The 19,680-nt window shown below is 37.3% G+C and overlaps 1 protein-coding gene and 1 long non-coding RNA gene across 3 annotated transcripts in view; one reads left to right on the forward strand and one right to left on the reverse strand.

The window, feature by feature from the left end:
- The window catches only part of LIN7A (lin-7 cell polarity scaffold A), a 144,870-nt gene that overhangs the window by 13,926 nt on the left and 111,264 nt on the right, over window positions 1–19,680 (reverse strand). The window lies entirely within an intron of this gene.
- LOC143690237 (uncharacterized) lies at window positions 11,613–12,891 on the forward strand. Its single transcript, XR_013179053.1, has 3 exons — window positions 11,613–12,274; window positions 12,376–12,417; window positions 12,520–12,891. It is a non-coding gene; the product is annotated as an uncharacterized LOC143690237 (long non-coding RNA).

Consider the following 19,680-nt stretch of genomic DNA (forward strand, 5'->3'; position numbering starts at 1 on the left):
CAATTATTTTATGCATATATAGAGCCAGCTTCATACATTACCTATGAGTCATCAGTAATTCCTGTGGGATTAAGGGCCAAACGATGTTATCAGGGAGTAAATATCAGATGTGTCAGGCTATGATACTTGAAATTAAACAACTCAGAGATGTAGAATATCATCCCTATGAAGGCCTGTAGAAACAATCTTTTTTTTTTAATCTCCTTGTATCTTTTTAAAGCAGTTTCATTGAGCTACTTTCACACTTTATACAGTGCATCCAATAAGTACAATCAATGGCTGTCAGTATAATTACAGAGTTATGCAGTCATCACCACAATAAATTTTAGAACATTTTCATTACTCCAAAAAAGAAAAAAAAAACACTCTCCTTATTCCCCTATTGTTGATATTTAGCATTGGTGTGGTTTCCTTGTTGCAACTGATGAAAGAATATTAAAATATTACCGTTAACTATAGTCCATAGTTTGCATTGGGTATATTTTTTCCGTAGACCACACAACACCCTGTAACATGTGTCATAGTTCATGAGAGAACATTGTTATATTTGTACCATTAACCCCAGTCATCATCCACAACAGGATTCATTGTATTATACAGTCTGTTTTTATCCTCTACCTTTCCTTCTAGTGACATACATGACCTAGAACTTCCCCTTTCACATTCAGCACTGTTATACATGCAATCCAGCATTGTTAATTATACTCACATTAATGTGCTACTATCAACAATCTCCAATTCCAAACATTTACAATCAACCTAAATAGAAATTCTGCAAAAATTAAGCATTAGTTCCCCATTCTCTACCTTTGTTCTACTTCCTGGTATCTATTTTCTAGATTCTAACTCTGTGAGTTTTCTTACTATAATTAGTTCATATCAGTTTGATCATACAATAGTTGTCTTTATCTGGCTTATTTCACTCAGAATAATGTTCTCAAGTTTCACCCATGTTGTCACATGCATCAAGACTTCATTACTTTTTACAGCTGAACAATATTTCATCATACATATATACCACATTTTGTTTATCTACTCATGGGCTCATGGACTCTTGTGTTGCTTCCATCTTTGGGCAATTGTGAATAATGCTGCTATGAACATTGGTGTGCACATATCTGTTTGAATCCCTGCTTTCAGTTCTTCTGGGTATATAGGTATATACCTAGTCATGGTTTTGCTGGATCATATGACAATTCTGTACTAAGTTTTCTGAAGATCTGCCAAACTATCGTCCATAGCAGTTGCATCATTTTAGATTCCCAACAGCACTGAAGGAATGTTTTTATTTCTCCACATCCTCTGCAACACTTGTAGTTTTCTGTTTCTTTAATAGCCATTCCCGTGTATGTACAATAGTATCTCATTATAGTTTTGATTTGCATTTCCCTAGTTGCTAGAACGTTGAGCATATTTTCATGTGCTTTTAGCTCTTTGTTTTTCTTCTTTGGAAAAATGTCTATTCAAATCTTCTGCCCATTTTTTGACTTGGTTATTTGTCTTTTTATTACTGAATTGTAGGATTTCTTTATATATTCTGGATATTAAACCCTTAGCATACATGTGGTTTCCAAATAGTTTTGCCCATTGAGTAAGTTGCCTTTTCACTTTCTTGACAAAGTCCTTTGATACACAAAAATTTTTAATTTTGAGGAAGTCCCATTTATCTATTTTTACTTTGTGTGTGCTTTGGTGTAAAGTTCAAGAAATCACTGCCTACCACAAGATATTGAAAAGGCTTCCCTACATTTGCTTGAGTTTTATGGTTCTGGTTCTCATATTTGTGTCTTTGATCCATTTTGAGTTATTTTGTATAAGGGTGAGATAGGGTCCTCTTTCATTCTTTTGGATATGGATAACCAGTTCTTCCAGCACCATTTGTTGAAGAGACCATTTTCTCCCAGTTGAGTGGACTTGTTGCCTTGTCAAAAATCCACTGGCCATAGATGTGAGAGTCTATTTCTGAATTCTCAATTCAATTTCATTGGATAATATATCTATCTTTATGCTAGTTTCATGCTATTTTCACCAAGGGAGCTTTGCAATATGCTTTAAAGTCAGGAAGTGTGAATCCTTCAACTTCTTTCTACTTTTTCAAGATGTTTTTGGCTATTTGGGGCACTGTACCCTTCTAAATAAATTTGATGAATGGTTTTTCCATTTCTGCAAAGTAGATTGTTGGAATTTTGATTGGGATTGTGTTGAATCTGTAAATCATTTTGGGTAGAATTGACATTTGTCTTATAATTTGTGAACATGGAAAATCCTTCCATTTATTTAAGTTGTCTTTGATTTCCTTTAGCAATGTTCTGTAGTTTTCTGTGTACAGGTTGTGTTAGTTTGACTCTGTTGTGTACTCCATTAAAGTCAAGTTCTTTAATCCTCATTCATTATTGCTGGGTGGAATCTTTTTTATTGTTTCCATGGAGATATGACCCACCCAATTGCGAGTGGTAACTTTTGATTAGATGGTTTCCATGCAGATGTCTCCATCCATTCAAGGTGGGGTTGCTTACTCGAGCCCTTTAAGAAGGAATCATTTTGGAAAAAGCTTTAGACCTACCAGAGCCAACAGACCCCACCCAGCCAGAGATCTCTGGAGATAAAGAAGGAAAATGCCCCCAGGATGAGTTTCATGAAACAAGAGAAGAGAAAGCTAGCAGACATTGCCTATGTCCTTCCAGCTGAGAGAGAAATCCTAAACTTCATTTGCTTTTCTTGAGTAAAGGTAACCTCTCGCTGGGGCCTTAATTTGGACATTTTCATGGCCTTAGACTGTAAAATTGCAACTTAATAAATTCCCCTTTATTCTTGATTTCTTCCTCGGATGGCTCATTACTAGTATAGAAACAATACTGATTTTTTGGCTATTGGTCTTGTATGCTGCCATTTTGCTGAAACTCAGTTATTAGCTCTAGTAGTTTTGTTATAGATATTTTTAAACTTTATATAAGAACATGTCACCTGCAAATAGCAAAAAGCTTAGTTCTTCCTTACCAACCTGGATACATACATTTTATTTCTTTTTCTTGCCTAACTGTCTAGCTAGACCATCTAGCACAACATTGAATGGCAATGGTGATAGTGGGCATCCTTCTCTTGTTTCAGATATTAGAGGGAAAGCTTTCAGTCTTTCACCATTGAGTACAATGTTAGCTGTGGGTTTTTCATTTATGCCCTTTATCATGTTGATAAACTTTCCTTCTATTCCTATCTTTTGAAGTGTCTTTATCAAGAAAGGATGCTGGATTTTTTCAAATGCCTTTTCTGTGTCAATCATGATGATCACGTGTTTTTTCTCCTTCAATTTGTTAAGGTGGTATATTACATTAACTGACTTTCTTGTGTTGAACCACCTTGCATACATGTGATAATACCCATTTTATCATGGTGCATAATTCTTTTAATAAGCTGTCAGATTCAATTTGCAAGTAGTTTGTTGAGAATTTTTGCATCTGTATTCATCAGAGAGATTAAACTGTAACTTTCTTTTCCCATAGCGTTTATTTGTCTTTGGTATTAGGGTGATGTTTCAGTTTGCTAAAGCTGCTGGAATGGGACTGGTTTTTATAAAGGGGATTTATTAAGATACAAGTTACAATTCTAAGGTTGTGAAAATGTCCAAATTAAGGCATCAGCAAGAGGATACTTTCACTCAAGAAAGGCCAATCATGTCCGGAGTTTCTCTGTCACATGGGAAGGCACATGGTGACAACTGCTGGCCTTTTGCTCCCAGATTTTATGGCTTTCAGTTACTGGTTCCAGCTTCTTCTGTCTTCAAGCATCTGAACTTTCTCAGGTCTCTGACTCAGCTCTCTAAAAGGACTCCGACAAGCTGATTAAGACTCACCTTGAATAGGCCAAGTCATACCTCTATCTACTCAAAAAATCTCAGTCCCCATAATTGGGTCAGTCATATCTCCATGGAAACCACCTATTCAAAAGGTCCCACCCACAATAGGTCTGCACCCACAAGATTGAATTCGAAGAACATGGCTTTTCTAGGGTACATAACAATTTCAAACCAGCACAGGTAATACTGGCTTCATAGAATGAGTTAGGTAGTGTTTCCTCCTCTTCAATTTTTTGGAATAGTTTAAGGAGGATTGGCATTAATTCTTCTTGGAATGATTGGTAAAATTTACCTGTGAAGACATCTTGTTGTGGGTTTTTCTTTGTTGAGAGGTTTTTGATGACTGTTTCAATCTCTTTTTTTGCAACTGGTCTATCGAGGTGTTCTAATTCTTCCAAAGTGAGCGTAGGTTGTTTGTTTCCAGGAATTTGTCTATTTCATCTGAGATGTCTTATTTCTTGGCATAGAGTTGTACATAGTGTCCTTTTATAATTCTTTATATTTTTGTGGGGTCGGTACTAATGTACCCCCTATCATTTCTGATTTTATTTATTTGCAGCTTCTTTTTTTTTCTTTCTCAGTTTAGCTAAGTATTCAACTATTTTATTGATCTTCTCAAAGAATCAACTTTTGGTATAATTAATTATAGTTAATTATACCCAGCTTTTAATTCTCAATGTCATTATTTCAGTCCTTGTCTTTGTTACTCTTTCCTTCTGCTTGTTTTGGGATTGGTTTGCTGTTCGTTTTCTAGTTCACACAGGTGTGCAGTTAAGTAATTGATTTTAGCTCTTTCTTCTTTTTAAATGTAGACATTTAAAGCTACAAATTTCCCTCTCAACACAGCCTTCACAGCATTACATAAGTTTTGATATGTTGTGTTCTCATTTTCATTCACCTCTAAATATTTACTGAATTATCTTGCAATTTCTTCTTTGATTCACTGATTGTTTAAGAGTGTGTTAATCTCCATATACTGGTGAATTTTCCAGTTCTCCACCTGTTATCAATTTCCAGCTTCATTCAATTATGGTCATAGAAAGTGCTCTGCACAATTTCAATCTTTGTAAAGTTATCGAGACTTGTTTTGTGATCTAACATGTGGTCTGTCCTGGTAAATGACCCATGAGAACTTCAGAACATGTGTATCTTGCTGCTTTGGGGAGCAATATTCTGAACATGTATGCTTGGCTTTGCTCATTTATCATTTTTTCAATTCTTTGTTTCCTTATTAATCTTTTGTTTAAATGTTCTATTGATGAGAGTAGTGTACAAAAGTCTCCAACTATTATTGTAGAGATGTCTATTTCTCTCTTCAGTTTTGCCAGTGTTTGCCTCAAGTATTTTGGGGTATACTGGTTAGACACAGAAATATTTATCATTGTTATTTCTTCCTGGTGGATTGTCCCCTTTATTAATATATAGTGTCCTTCTTTGTATTTTATAACAGTTTTGCATTTAAAGTTTATTCTGTCTGATATTAGTGGAATAAATACTCCAGCTTCTGGAGACATTCAAGTCTTCTTTGGTTACTACTGTTTGTGTCGAATATTTTTCCCAACCTTTCACTTTCAACCTATTAGTGTCCTTTGATTAAAGGTGAGTCTCTTGTGGACAGCACATAAATAGATAACACATTTTTTATCCATTCTGTCAATCTGTGTCTTTTAATTGGAGATGTTAATCCATTAACAGTTAATGTTATTACTGTAAAAGTCAGTACTTATTCCAACCATTTTTTCCTATGGCTCCAATCTTTGAGTGGATATTTTAATCCATTAACATTCAATATTATTGCTGTAAAGTCAGTACTTATTATCCTTTGGCTTTTATTTTTCTCTCTCTTTTTACCCTTTTAGTTACCTTTACTGATAATCTCCATTTCTATGCTCTCCTCCAGTCCCTTCTCTCTTGTCTTTTCATTTCAGCCTGTGGAACTTCGTTTAATATCTCTTGTAAGACTGGTCTTTTGTTGAAACCTCTGTTTCTGTTTATTGGTGAAAATTTTTGCACTTTCCCTAATTTTTGAAGGAGAATTTTGTCAGATATAGAATTCTAGGTTGGCAGTTTCTTGCTTTCAGTATCTTAAATATATCATACCGTCGCCTTCTCACCTACGAGGCTTCTGGTGAGAAACCATACTTAGTTTTAATACAGCTCCCTTGTATGTGATGAATTGCTTTTCACTTGGCACTTTCAAGATTCTCTCTTTATCTTTTGCATTTGAGATGCTGATTAGAATGTGTCTCAGATTAGACCCAGCAGGCATTTTTCTGTTTGTAGTACATTGTGCTTCTTGGATATGCATCTTTATGCCTTTCATAAAGTTGATAAATTTGGGGCCATTATTTCCTCAAATATTCTTTTCTGCCCTTTTCTCTTCTCTTATCCTTCTGTGACTCCTGTTACACATATGTTTGTGTGCTCCATTCTGTCATTCAAGTCTTTGAGACCCTGTCAAATTTTTTTCATTACTTTCTACATCTGTTCTTCTATCTGTGAAATTCCAAATGTCCCTGCCTCCTGTTCACTGATTCTTTCTGCCTATTCAAATTTGCTACTGTATGCCTCTAGAGTATCTTTAATCCACCCCATGGGGCTTTTGTAAATTAACTAGCCTAGGAATTAAACATATGGCATGCTATTTTTTGTATGATATGAAGAGATAAGAACCAATGGAAGGACAAGGTTTATCACCTCCTAGCTCTAAAGGAGTTGGTCAGTGAAGGAGCCACATGAGGCTACATGAAAGGCTCATTATTAATGGATTATAATTCTCAATTTTGAAAATGCCCAATGTAGTCAAACCAAGACCTTTTCCTTTTCCACAAAGTTAACAGTGATTAGTCCTTTCGTTCTTATGACAGTTTTGCTTTTAGTCCATTAAAGTGTTTTGAAAATATTTTAAGTGTGTGCACATATATGTGTGTGTGGGTGTGTATGTCGGTGTCTGTGTTAATACATACACATATATGTATATATGCATGATAATCATTTATCATTTTTGAGCACTTAATATATGTAAGGCACTGTTAGGGGCTTTGATTGCATTATATCTAATCCCCACAATAACTATAAGGAAGGTAATGGTGAGATTAAGAAATTTGTCCTATGTCCCCAAGTAATAATGGCATAGGTGGACCTATTAGGCTCTAAGCTGGTAATCCATGGACTGAACAAGGCAGGAGAGAGAAAGTACATATAGGATTGGTGGTTGTCTCTATCATGGGAAATTTTAGAAAAGTGGTTCTTAAATTTGCCTGCACATGGGAATCAATTAAGGCTGCTATAGGGGCTGGGCTGCTTCCCAGACTGGCCAGATTAAGATATGCAAAGATGTAACCTAGGAATATGTGACTGTTTATAAAACTTGGCTACAGCCAGCAAGATACTGACAGATAAATGCTTGGGCATAGTGCTCTAGACTACAACTAACTCAAGTAGTAAATGTCATTTTAAGGGTTTCTCTGCTGCATGTCTCCAAGAAAGAGGGTTAGAAAGGTGAAAGAAATCTTTCAGTTTTGCCTTGGGGTAGCTCTATAATCACTAGTTTGGCTTATTGAATTCAAAACAACACAGCAAGCAACTACATCTATTGGGCCTTTAATTAATAATGGAATATCTCTGGACAAGCTACAGGATATGTTCAGCAAAAAACTTTGATTCTTTTGTCTTTCCCTTTTCTCAAAACTTCTAATTTTTCTGCCTACATTTATTCTCTATTGGCTAAGAAAAGAGGTAATTATATTTTAAAATATCACATTTAAGCTTTGGAAGCAAAATGCTAATGTTTCCCCTTGGACTTTGTTCCTGCCTAAATACTAATACCTACCTCAGTGCACTATAATGTACTAGCTTACAATCATTCTGTCCCTACTAGACTGTCCAAGATGCCCCACATCTATCATGTGTTCATAAATGCTTAGTAGGTGAATAAACCATATATAGTGGCTAATGAGCTACTGCTGCCTGGGTTTGAATTTAAGCTTCTACACTTACCAGCTCTATGAACTTAACATCACTGAGCTTCAGTTTCCTCATCTGTAAAATGGGCATCACAGAGCACCCACATTATAAGGTTGTTAGAAGCATTAACGTTAACACATACAAAGCACTTGGAAGAGTGTCAGGCACTTAAAGCAGGTTAAAAAAAAGTTGAAGTTAACAGTGTGATATTCTTCCTGTAGGGCTTCAGATGTTTAAGCAACAGCAGCAGCGATAACAAAATATAATTTGCCTTTGGAATAGGTAGAAGCTTCCTTCATATTATCTAGGAAGGGTAAGTTTACCAAATAAATGAGTAGTGTATGGTATTTGTTGGAAGAATGTTTAAAGCTACTTAAGTCAATCAACTGCTTGTAATCATCTTCAACTAATTTAGAAGCATCATTTCCATACATACAATTGATGTGCTAATTATAAACCATCATTATTTATTCATGAAAAACTGTTCTCTTCTGTCCTTCCACAGTGTCACACTTTGTTAAAGAAGGAAAAACAAGAAATTCACTTGATAGGAACATATATAATGCTGGGCAAACTTGAGAGGAAAATCATCAGATAAAATGCTATGAGAGAGCAAGGAGATTAACAGGAAAAAAAAGTGTATATAATTACATATATTTTTATCCTATGGGAATAGTTATAAATATAAAAATACTTGAGCCCTGAAAGTAGAGAGTGTACAGCATCAGCAGGAGACCCAGGGGACAGAAAACCTAAAGTGAACAAAAGCTTTAGATTAAAAAATTAGTGGCAGAAACACGATATTCACAAATATAGCATTTGGTTGATCTCAGTCCACTTTTCTGATCTGGAGACTAAAATTGGAAGTCAAATGCAGCTACACACCTCAGTTGTAATGCCTGTTATAGTAACTCCACACAACCCTTGGTGTTCTGTTACCAAAAGAAGGAAAAAGAACCTCTGATGGTTGTTGGGTTGTTGGGATGGAGGTTAAATACACGCACATGCACAACATACCACCACCACCACTTTCAGGAATCCAGCTATGAGCACTAAAGGTTTGAAAATAGAACCAAGCTGACTCAGAAAATATGCTTAGAAAATGAGATCTCTAAATCCTTCTGTTCATTTTTGAAGGAGGTTTCAGTCAGGTAGTTGAGATTGCAGGGAGCCCTTTCCAATCGTGATCCATGTGATCTGTGAGCAGGAGATGCATGCTCCGTCCACCCACACTCACCAACGCCAAGTCATTCTGTGGCACTAAACTCCCCAGTTGCAGAACTTCTTGAAAACATTCAGAAGCAGGTGTGCTGAGATTGCTAATTCTCAATATTTGCTTTCATGTCTGGTTTGATAACAAGGAGGGGTTGTGGAGGTGGTGAGAAACACCAAAAACTACCTCCCCCATGATCACCACAGCCCCCTTTACAAAATGCAAATACATATTAGACACTAAACTCAATGTGACTCAATAAGATCATGAAAGCAACCCTTAGCAGAGCAGAAAGGCCGGAGCTTAGGGTCAGGAGGGTCTGGGCCTGAATCCCAGACCAACCACCAATTAATAGCCTCAGAAAGTGACCCTTCCTTTTTGTGTCTCAGTTCTCACGTAGGGTGACATGCTTTTCTGGTTTGGGCACTTAAAGTCCTGGAAAATACCTCAGGGTAAAGTGAGACAAGTAGGATACCTTACAGGAAGACTCAGGAAGATGCTGCAGATTGAAAGTGCACCATAGTGCCTAGGGTGTATTTCCTCAATAATTTCTTTTTTTTTATCAGAAGCCCTGGCAGAATCTGGATTTTCAGTGCCCATGAGGGGAAGATAAGTGATTTCATAAAAAAAGATGGGTCCATTGAACAGCCTAAGGTCAGAATGAGGAAGGGAATGTAGGGGAGCTCTAAGTTAGGGGAAAGGTTTGGAAGAGTATGTTGGAGGTCACCGAAGTCATTCTTGCTCATTCTGCAATACTGTCAAGACTCAAATCTCCACTGATTTATATGGCAGGTGAATTGTTATCATGATGAGGGCAGGGCTAAAGCTGGAGGGGTCTATGAAATATTTTAACCTAGAAACAGGTTTTAGTCTCTACGAAGATCTGGGGAGTAAGGAACATCTTACTCCATCAAGCAGAGCGTTAAGTCATCCCGTCTTCTACCATGATGGCAGTGAGCATCATGCAGCAATAATTACACATAGGAATCTGTTAGTTACAATAGTCTTCTTTTCCTTCTTCAGTATTGTTCCCTGCTGATCTCACAGAGATGATTGCTTCTGTAGTGTCATGGAGATAATTAAGGATTACTAAAATTAATCAACCAAATGCCTCAAAGGTTACACTTTATTATTTAACCTTTTAGAATCTTAGAAGCCCAGACAATTAACGTGAGGCACAAAGGGGAAAAAATAACAAATCTAGGCAGAAGTTGTCTGAGCCTGGAGCTGTCAAAGGTGTTCCTTGTGAATTGTAAAATGGCATGGGCATTTATGTTTCTGTGCATCACATATAATAAAACATTAATAATAGCTATACCATTTAATTTAATTGCAGAGACTAAACATCACAGATGCCTTCTTGGAGGATGGAAGAAATGAAAATTTATAGGATATTTCAGGGTTTACTCTCCAATATTTCTCTGGCTCTGCATATAAATGACTTTTCCAATTAAACGCACACCTACGGAATATTATTTGCATTTGTCACCAGTGATTTGTACTAAGATTATTCAGATGGTGCCACAAAATAAAACTGGCTTATTTTAAGTGCTCCAACTGGCTCTAACCTCCAAAGATTTTTTTCAACCGTCATGTCTAGTTCCCACTACCACCTGTCAGGGAGCTACCCAAAGTAGATAGCCTGGGGACATCTTTCGTCTTCACCTCTTCCCCCAGCCCACATCCAATTAACCACCCAATCTGGTTAATATTCATTCTTCAATTATCATCTTTTGTCACCCTCTCCTGCTTCTTATTTCTTAAAATTTGACAGGATTTTAAATTATCCCCCAGTTTCTCTCTCTAAATTCTCCTCCAGATTTCAGCCTGAGTCACTTCATCATTACATGCCTCTGGTGAAGAGCAGAAAGAACACAGCTCTGGTAGACACTGTCCTTGAGAGTAGGGACCATGAGACATTGATTATTTCTCACCAGCACCCAGCACAGGGAACAGTACTCAACCAGCATTTGCTTAGCTAACCTGGAGAGAGCAAGTTTTGCAGTTTAGGCCCATAGATTACTAGCAATACAATTCTAGGCGAGTGTTTGCATTTCCCTGAGCCTCAGGTCCATCCTATGCAAGATAGTACTATAGCAACTCCTTCAAATAAGTCTTTTAAGATTGAATGAACTACTCATCTGTGTAAAGTGCCAAGGACTAAACCCGACCCACAGAACACATTCAATAAATGCAAGTTCTCTTACTCCGAAAATATGTCTCCATTTTCTAAAAGAGAAAATCAAAGTTTCCCATAACATAAAAACCACTTCCCTCAAACAGGCAAGTTCAAATGATTTCCTTATATCCATCTTCAATGTATAAGCAGCACTATACTTTTGACTCTCCATGCACTTCCATGTTTCCATATTCTTTTTTAGTTCCTCAACCTTGACTGTTCTTCCTCCAATCCCCCATCCTAGTAAATTCCCACCATCAAAGGTCATTCCAAATAATACACATTCCCTAGCATTCTTCTCAGCTCCCTGATGCCCTGTTTCCAATGTGTCATCTATTTAGCTATGTTGTCATAATGCCCCTTCTATCTGTTATCACTTTACATTCTGGTTACTAATTTTTCATAGAATAAACCAATCTTAAAAGCTCTCATCTTCTCGCTGGAGTTGCTTGTGGCTCATATTGCTATCTTTTCCAGAGTACAATAGTTATGAACAAAGGTTCTGGAGTGAGACTTCCTGGGTTCATATTTTAGCTCTACCGCTTACCAGTAGTATGGTCTTAGAGAATTTATTCATATTGTGTTTCCTCATCTTTAAAATGAGAGCAACTACGTTACATGCCTCATAGTGTTGTAGTGAAGACGAAATGAGTTAATAGCTTAGAAGAATGCCTGGCGCTGAGTATGCACTCAATGTCAGCTCGCATCCTAACCTGGGCAGAGTTAGTAAAACATTAACATTACCACCAACAAATGACCCTGCCGAAACCTGGACCTTGGGCTTCTAGACTTCAGAACTGCTAAAGAATAAATTTTTGTTGTTTTAAGCCACCCAGTTTGTAGTAATTTGTCAGAGCAGCCCTCGGAAACTCATACACCTTCCTTCATCAGGTTTGCCACACATCAGTATCCTGTTGAGAAAGTAGGCATCATGGGTGGGCATCAAGACAATGGGTACAGTCCACAAGTGGGGCTGTGGGCAGACATCTTAAAAATGAAGGAGTTGGTGTGAGGCGAATGTATGGGAAGACCTTCGTAGTCACACTGGAAGAGCATCTAAGAGGTAAACTAACATTCGAAATGTGAAGTCAGAGGATTTCAGAACTGACTGAATCACAAATTGAAAGGAGGTACAGAATAATGTGAGACTGTTTCTCCTTTCAGATGACAACAGAGCATCAGCAAAAGGTTGCCCACCTGAGACAGGTAGGAGGGTCCGTGGGGATAGGGCGTGTCTAATCATTCTAGCAGAACCTGTTTCTGCAGAGCTTTCATATGCTGACGAATGACAATGGGCTTCTACCCCAGATTAGGAATGTGAACTCTGAGAAGACAGCTGGTCCAGTGGGTTCATTGATACTGCACAGACCTGTCAAAAAATCACCATCAGTTCTGCTCTTTCCCTCAAGCTCCATATCAATACCAAAGACTCCAGCTCCTAAAACACTTGGCAATGATGGAAGTCCAACGCTGGCCAACAATGTATAGCTGATACAACTGAGGAAATGAATTTCAAATTTTATTTAATTTTGATTAATTGAGATGTTAATTTAATAGCCCCGTGGGCTTAGTGGCTACCATACTGTGCAACAGAGAACAAGTCTGCAATATATCCCAGATCCATTGTTTCCCATCTATACTAGAACTCCTCATTTCCTCTCCTCATATTGGTTTCTATACTTCCACATATTATCAAACAGGTACTGGACTGTTCTTTTCCAAACATTAATTAAATTATGTCACTACTGGGCTCAAAATAAAGAACAAACTCTTTACAATGGCTTATAAGGACCTTTACTCTCCACTCCCGACCAGCCTTTCCAACCTCATCCTTTACAGCTATGCCCTCATTCATACCAATGGCTCACACTGGTGTTCTTTTTTTGTATTTCACATGTCTACGTCATTCTTGCCAGATTTCTGAATGACTAGTTCTCATCAAGTTCATCGCTAAAAGATGCTTAATCTCACAGTTTATTAGGGAGATGCAAATTAAATTCAGAATAAGGAAAAGATTGTTCACTTCTCACTTTAAAAAACTGATAATAACATAAATTGCCAATGATTTGGAGAGATTTATGTTCTCATACAATGTAGAAGTATCAATTGGTATATGCATTTTGGAGGTCAATTCGGCAATATCTATTAAATTAAAGTATGCTCATACCCTCTTGTTGTGAGATGAATTCTGTGCCTTCAAAAAGGTGTGTTGAAATCCTAACCCCTACTACCTGTGAATGTGACCCTATTTGGAAAGATGATCATTGCCTTAATTCAAGGATTGGCATTCTTATTAGAAGAAGGAATGTGAACAGAGAAACCTAGGCACATGGGGAAAATGCCACGTGACAATGGAGATGGGACTGGAATGATTTGCCGGCGCAGCTAGGCATGCCAAGCACAGCCAGCAACAATGAGAAACTAGGAAAAGGCATGGAAGGAGTCTTCCCTAGAACTTTTAGTGGGAGTATGACCCTGCTGAAAGCTGGACTTTGGGCTTCTAGACTCCAGAACTGCTAAAGAATTAAATTTATTTGGGGGGGGATGGGGGGGTGCATTGTCCAGGAATTGAACCCGGGTCTCCTGCATGGAAGGCGGGTTTAAAGTTTTTTTTGTTTTTGTTTTTTCGCATGGGCAGGCACTGAGAATCGGACCCAGGTCTCCAGCACAGCAAGCGAGAACTCTGCCACTGTGCCACCATCACCTGCAGTTTCTGTTGTTTTTAAGCCACCCAGTTTGTAGTAATTTGTCAGAGCAGCCCTAGGAAACTAATACACCCTCCTTTATCAGGTCTGTGACATAGTCAGTATCCAGCCGAGAAAGTAGGTATCATATACATAAAGCTTGTCACTGAAGCAATTTTCACAACAGCAAAGCAAGACAAAATAAATAAACAAAAAACAATGTTAACAAGCTAATTCCAGCAGTAGAGACATTCCTAAATTAACCCCGGTGCAATGGAATATTATACAGGAGGTTTAAAAAATAACATAAAGCTGTATGTACTGACAAGACAAGGCAAGATCTCCAAGATGTATTTGACAAGGCAAGATCTTCAAGATATATTTCTGAGAAAGCAAGTCATTGAATAAGTATATATGAAAAATCAGTATTAAAAAAAATTTGTATACTAAGTAATAAGAGCTTATTATTTCTTATGTATACTATCAGGGTCTGTTCTGAGCACTTTAAATGAATCACAATATTTATTCTTCACGAGTACCCTAAAGTAGGTAACATTAACATCCTATTTTATGTGAGGAAACTAAGACACAGAAAAGTTAAGTTGCCATGGCTGTACAATTAATGGGTAATATTAATTAAGAGCCTGGTCTGGTCTCTTAATTACAACTATATTTTGTATAATATGTTTTTATCTATAAACAAAAAAGACACATAAATTGTGTGTGTGTGTGTGTGTGTGTGTCTGCGCGTGTACGCACATACTACAATGCAAAGGAAAATGTGTGGGTGAATATCTACTGTAATAGTAGGGCAAGGGAGGTTGGAATGAAGTGAGGGATTTCAATCTTTTCCACACTGAATTATCTGCAAATTGTATAAGAAGGTATTCATATATTCTTGTACAATTTCTTTTTAAATACAGAAGCCCAGGATCATCACGGGGAAACTGAGAGGGAAGGTCATTTTATAAAAACTGAAAAAGGTGGGACAGAGGATAATTTTGCATAAGTAGTGCTTTGAAGCATAGCTTTGAAGTCATTTGAGCCTAAAGTTTAAAATACAGCTGTAATTGCCTGGGTAATTCAGGTAAAAAGAAGGGATTTCAATTGAATTATTTCAGAAATTATGAATGTAGATGTGTGGTCTGTTAGAGCTTCAAAACCCCAACCACTGAGATTCAGTTTGAATGATCATGATTAAATGCTATTTTTTTTTGGTATTGTTAATTTGATGAAATCTGGGTTTTCTTTTCCTCCATTTCCTCTCAACTGTTTATTTGTAGGTGCCAGCATCTCAGTCATATGGCCTTGGAGATCATGCACGCTTAATTGTGAATGCCATAAATCTAGATTTTTGGGGAATGCATTTTGATGAAGAGATGGTAAGGAGGGACTATGAAACACTGTGTATTTAATTTTTTGCTTTTCACCTAATGGCTTCTGAGATGAAAACTGCAGTAACTTCAAGTTTGATAGATGTGAGATCCCAGAGAGAGCTACCAATCAATCAACCTAGGAATATTTTTGAAAATGAAATGAGTTGGCTTTATATTTTGGCTTTATATTTCTTTAGGACAATTTCTACTGATTCACAATCCACTCCAACCCCCGCTACACACACACACACCCTATAACAATGTGTTGTAAAGAATCAAAGAAACATAACTATATCCTACATATCAGATTCAAAATGTAATGTTTCTTCCCTCACTAAACATAAAATTGTATCAATTCCTGGTTGTCCTGCCTCTAATTTTAGCCCCTTATAAACCTCCTTCCAGATTATAATTGGAATAATCATTCTAAAATGCAAATTCAATTGTGTCTCTCTCTTACTTAAAATCCTTCTGTGTCTCTATATTGATCAGATACAACCCAAAGCCTGGAAGCTTTTGCCCTTTAAGATTTGGCCGCTTTTTAGATTTTGAGCCTCTTCTGCTAAACCAACTTCAAGCATCCAAGCAGAAGGACTTGCAATTTTCTCTAGTGTCTGGACTGTTTTATGTCTTGTGCCTCTGGGATGGCCTTTTCATCTTCCTCAGTGCCTCCTTTCACCTGTCCCCAACTTACTTCCCTTTCCCTCTCCTGCACAGGAGCCTCCTGGGTTAAATGCCCCTTGGAGGGTCTCTTATGGAACCCCAAGGAGTCACATACTTATCACCATTTACAAAACACTCTATACTGCAGAGATCATCTGCATCTCTGCCTGTCTCTTCTCCATACCTGTAAGCTTGAAAAGTGGGAGTACTGTCTCATTCTTTATTTCACCAGTGACTAAGACAAAGCCAGACTCAATAATATTCGCCAAATGAATGAATAAATAATATCTAAGTGTTATGGATTGGTTAATGTTCCTCAACAATTTTGTAACTTATACACACTGCTGCTTCTCTGAGTAATTTACCTAATGATTTCTTATATAAATCAATGGCTGCTGCCTCATGATAAAGTAGCAGTTACAGTGACTAACATTCATTTCGCACGTTATATTAGAAACTCTATTAAACCTGAAAACAAAAAATCGAGGCAGTCACTATTATTATCCTCTTCTAGCATTGAGAAACTAAGGTCCAGAGAAGTTAGCATATTAATCATCCAACTCTGCAAATTACATTTAATTGTCGTGTGTCTTATAGGGATTTAGTGAGAATCAATGGGCCCAGTGCGTTTAGAGTGCCTAGCCAATGTCTGGTGAGTGAGAGCTCAAAGTGAAGCTTTTCTTGTTACTTTTGTTATCAATAATGTCACTATACTTGGGAAAGCTGGCTTTATTTCTAACCCTAGTGCCTGGGGATTCATAAATTACCCATTTCAATGCAGTGGCATATATATTGCACAGCAGATATATATTTCTAAAAGTTGTTTCTTTCTTTAATTAACAAACAATTTAACAAGTTAAAAAAAAATGGTGAGTTACTACATTGACCTCATTTTCGTCTCTTCTCCTCTACCTCACTCCCTTCCAGCTTCTCTGGCTTCCTTATTGCTTCTCCAACACCTCAGGTGCGCTTCCAGCTTAGAGACTTTGTGCAGACTCTTTCTTCCGTATGTATCAGGTCTTCCCCAGATATCCATGAGGCTCGCCCGCTCATCAAATGTCACCTTCTCAAGGAGGCTATCCTGACCACCCAGAATCCACTCTCCTCTCCCCACCCTAGCACTCCTTATCCTCTTTTGCCTGCACTAACGATTTTATTTTTGATAGCGTTCCCCACATTCTAACAATATATGAGTTACTTATAGTTTGTTTTAGTTCACTGCTTATCTTCCCTACTGGAATGTGAGCTCCGCGTAGATAGTGATTATTGTCTGTTTTATTCCTGAAAATATCCTGAGGGTCTCAAATGGTGCCATGTACAATGTAGATGGTTAAAAAGTATCTGTTGGATGAATGAATGATTACTGATTGTGCCCAAGCAGTGTCATACAACTTCGTTTGGCCACATATGGGCTCTAAAAACAAGGCATTTATGCATATTCTGTCAGTTTATTGCCCTATTTAATATTTCTGAAACTAAGGGTTTGGTGGAATAACTGAACAACTAATCTACTAGAGAAAACATCAATGTTTTTGAATCTAGGTAGAGTAACACAACACAGAGTTAAGGTTAAAAGTTTGACTCCAGGCTCACCCCACTTTCCTATAAATAACTGAAAGTGCATCAGAGGGAATTTTAGTGATTATATTTGATCTGTTTTTTTACAGAAAAATCAAAGATACTAAAAGTTTCACATAATTAAATGCTTGATTATTTTCTAAGAAATAACATTTATTGGAGGCAAAAGGTTAAAAATGAGTAAGCTTTTTCATGGAACATTGCAAATATGTGCAAATATATTTTTAATATAATTGAAGAAAACCACCTACAGACACTGACACCATAAAATGACGCATGATGTAATAACTAGCATCAGATTTGCATTATCCCTCTTACCAAGTTCATCTAATAAAATAGGACGCATGAAAACGTGTGTCCCATCGGTTCCTGTGATAATTAGCTGTGTCTATTTTGTTCTAGAATGAGCAGTGATATTTAAAGACATTCTTCTATTGCTTATGAGTGAATAGCAACATAATAATGCTCATTTCATTTAGATTTAAAATTTTAAACAGATTGTGGACTATAATTTAAACCAAAAGTAGAGGGAAGTTCAGAATTAGCAGCTTGACTCTCTCTAGCATGACGGTCAGCCTTATTTCAGACCCATTGTAAAATTAAGAGGGACTGAGAATCCTTGAGACTCCAAAGACTCTCTGAGGTTCCTTGTGGACTTCAGTCACAGACTTTATTAAATGATCAAATAGATTCAATGCCTTCTGGATGTGGGCAACAAGAAAGATGACAAGGTCTTGGCATATATCTGTTTATGACATATTGGCACAATATTTTTTTAAATCACTGAAACTTAAAGCTTTGATGGATAATGCAGGAATCCATTAATGAAAAACTTAACTTGATGCTTCCAGGAGAATTAGCTACAAGTAAATTCCTTTAGATTAAGATCTGCATTTCCTTTAAGGTGTCCCTTTCCCAGTGCCAGCCACATAATCTGTGGCCAATAAGTCTTTTTGGCAGTCTGAATGAATAATTTAAAGTCGTATTTTGTTTTCCTGTAGAGACAGATTTGGCAATAAATTCTATAATGGCAAGCTGTCAATCACATTATTTTTGTCTTCTGTGGTGATAATTAAAGTCCTCCTCACAGACCCCTCCACTGAGGGACAAGCCTTTTGGGATGATGTATTTTTTCCAGAAAGCCCTTATCTGTGGAATTTCCTTTGTGCTCTGATTTGGTAGATGTCTATTGTGTGCATACACACCACATGGTATAAAACGTGTGCATTTAAATTTGAATAGTACAGCTACTATTGGTTTGCAGTAGTCATCATGGATTTATATTAATTTAGTTTAGGATCGTTGGCTCTCAATCAGGGGTGGTTTCACTCTCCAGGGGACAGTTGGCAATTTCCAGAGACATTTCTGATTGTCAGGACTGGAGAGGGGTGTCACTGCATTTAGTGGGTGGAGGTCAGGGAAGGTACTAAGCAGCCTGCAGTGCACAGGACAGCCCCCAGAGAAAGAATTATTGACTTCAAAAAACAAATAGTGCTGATGTTGAGGAATTCTGGTTAAGACAAATCTAAATTAGCAATAAGCTCACATAGAACAATTTTTAAAAACGTATTTATCTACCTTAAAATGCTGTTATTTTACAGAACTCAGTTAATTAAATTTTAAACTTAACATCCTCTAAAAGGCAAAACAAAGTTAAAATCTGTGGCTTTCTCCAAAATCATATGATATTGTTTTATTTTATACAATTTCACACGGATAACCCATAGCCCCATAAATTGCTGAGAACTGTGTTCTTTACTTTCTCATCTGAACCTGCCTTTCCTCTCTATCAAAGGAGGCAGAATCCATGCCAGAAACCCGGGACTTCCTTGGTACTTCCCTCTCCCTCAGCTCTCACACCCAAATCAATCACCAAGTAACATTACTACGTACCATTCATTTTCAAATCTCTCGTTTTCTCCCATCTAAATTCTCATCTCCCAAATAGGGTCTTCATCATGTCTCTCCAGAACTCCTAACAGTTCCCCAGTTTATCTCCCCACACTCCAGGTTTTCCAACACTCCTTCACTCCATCCCTTACCCCACACAAGTGGTCATGTGTACACTCTTTCTCTTTCTCTCTCTCTCACACACACACACACACATGCTGGAGTTGTCAGACGACTTACCTAAATGCAAATGAAACCATGCTATGTAGGCATTCCCT

Source organism: Tamandua tetradactyla, chromosome 7 (genome assembly GCF_023851605.1).
Source record: "Tamandua tetradactyla isolate mTamTet1 chromosome 7, mTamTet1.pri, whole genome shotgun sequence".
NCBI classification, from domain to species: Eukaryota; Metazoa; Chordata; class Mammalia; order Pilosa; family Myrmecophagidae; genus Tamandua; species Tamandua tetradactyla.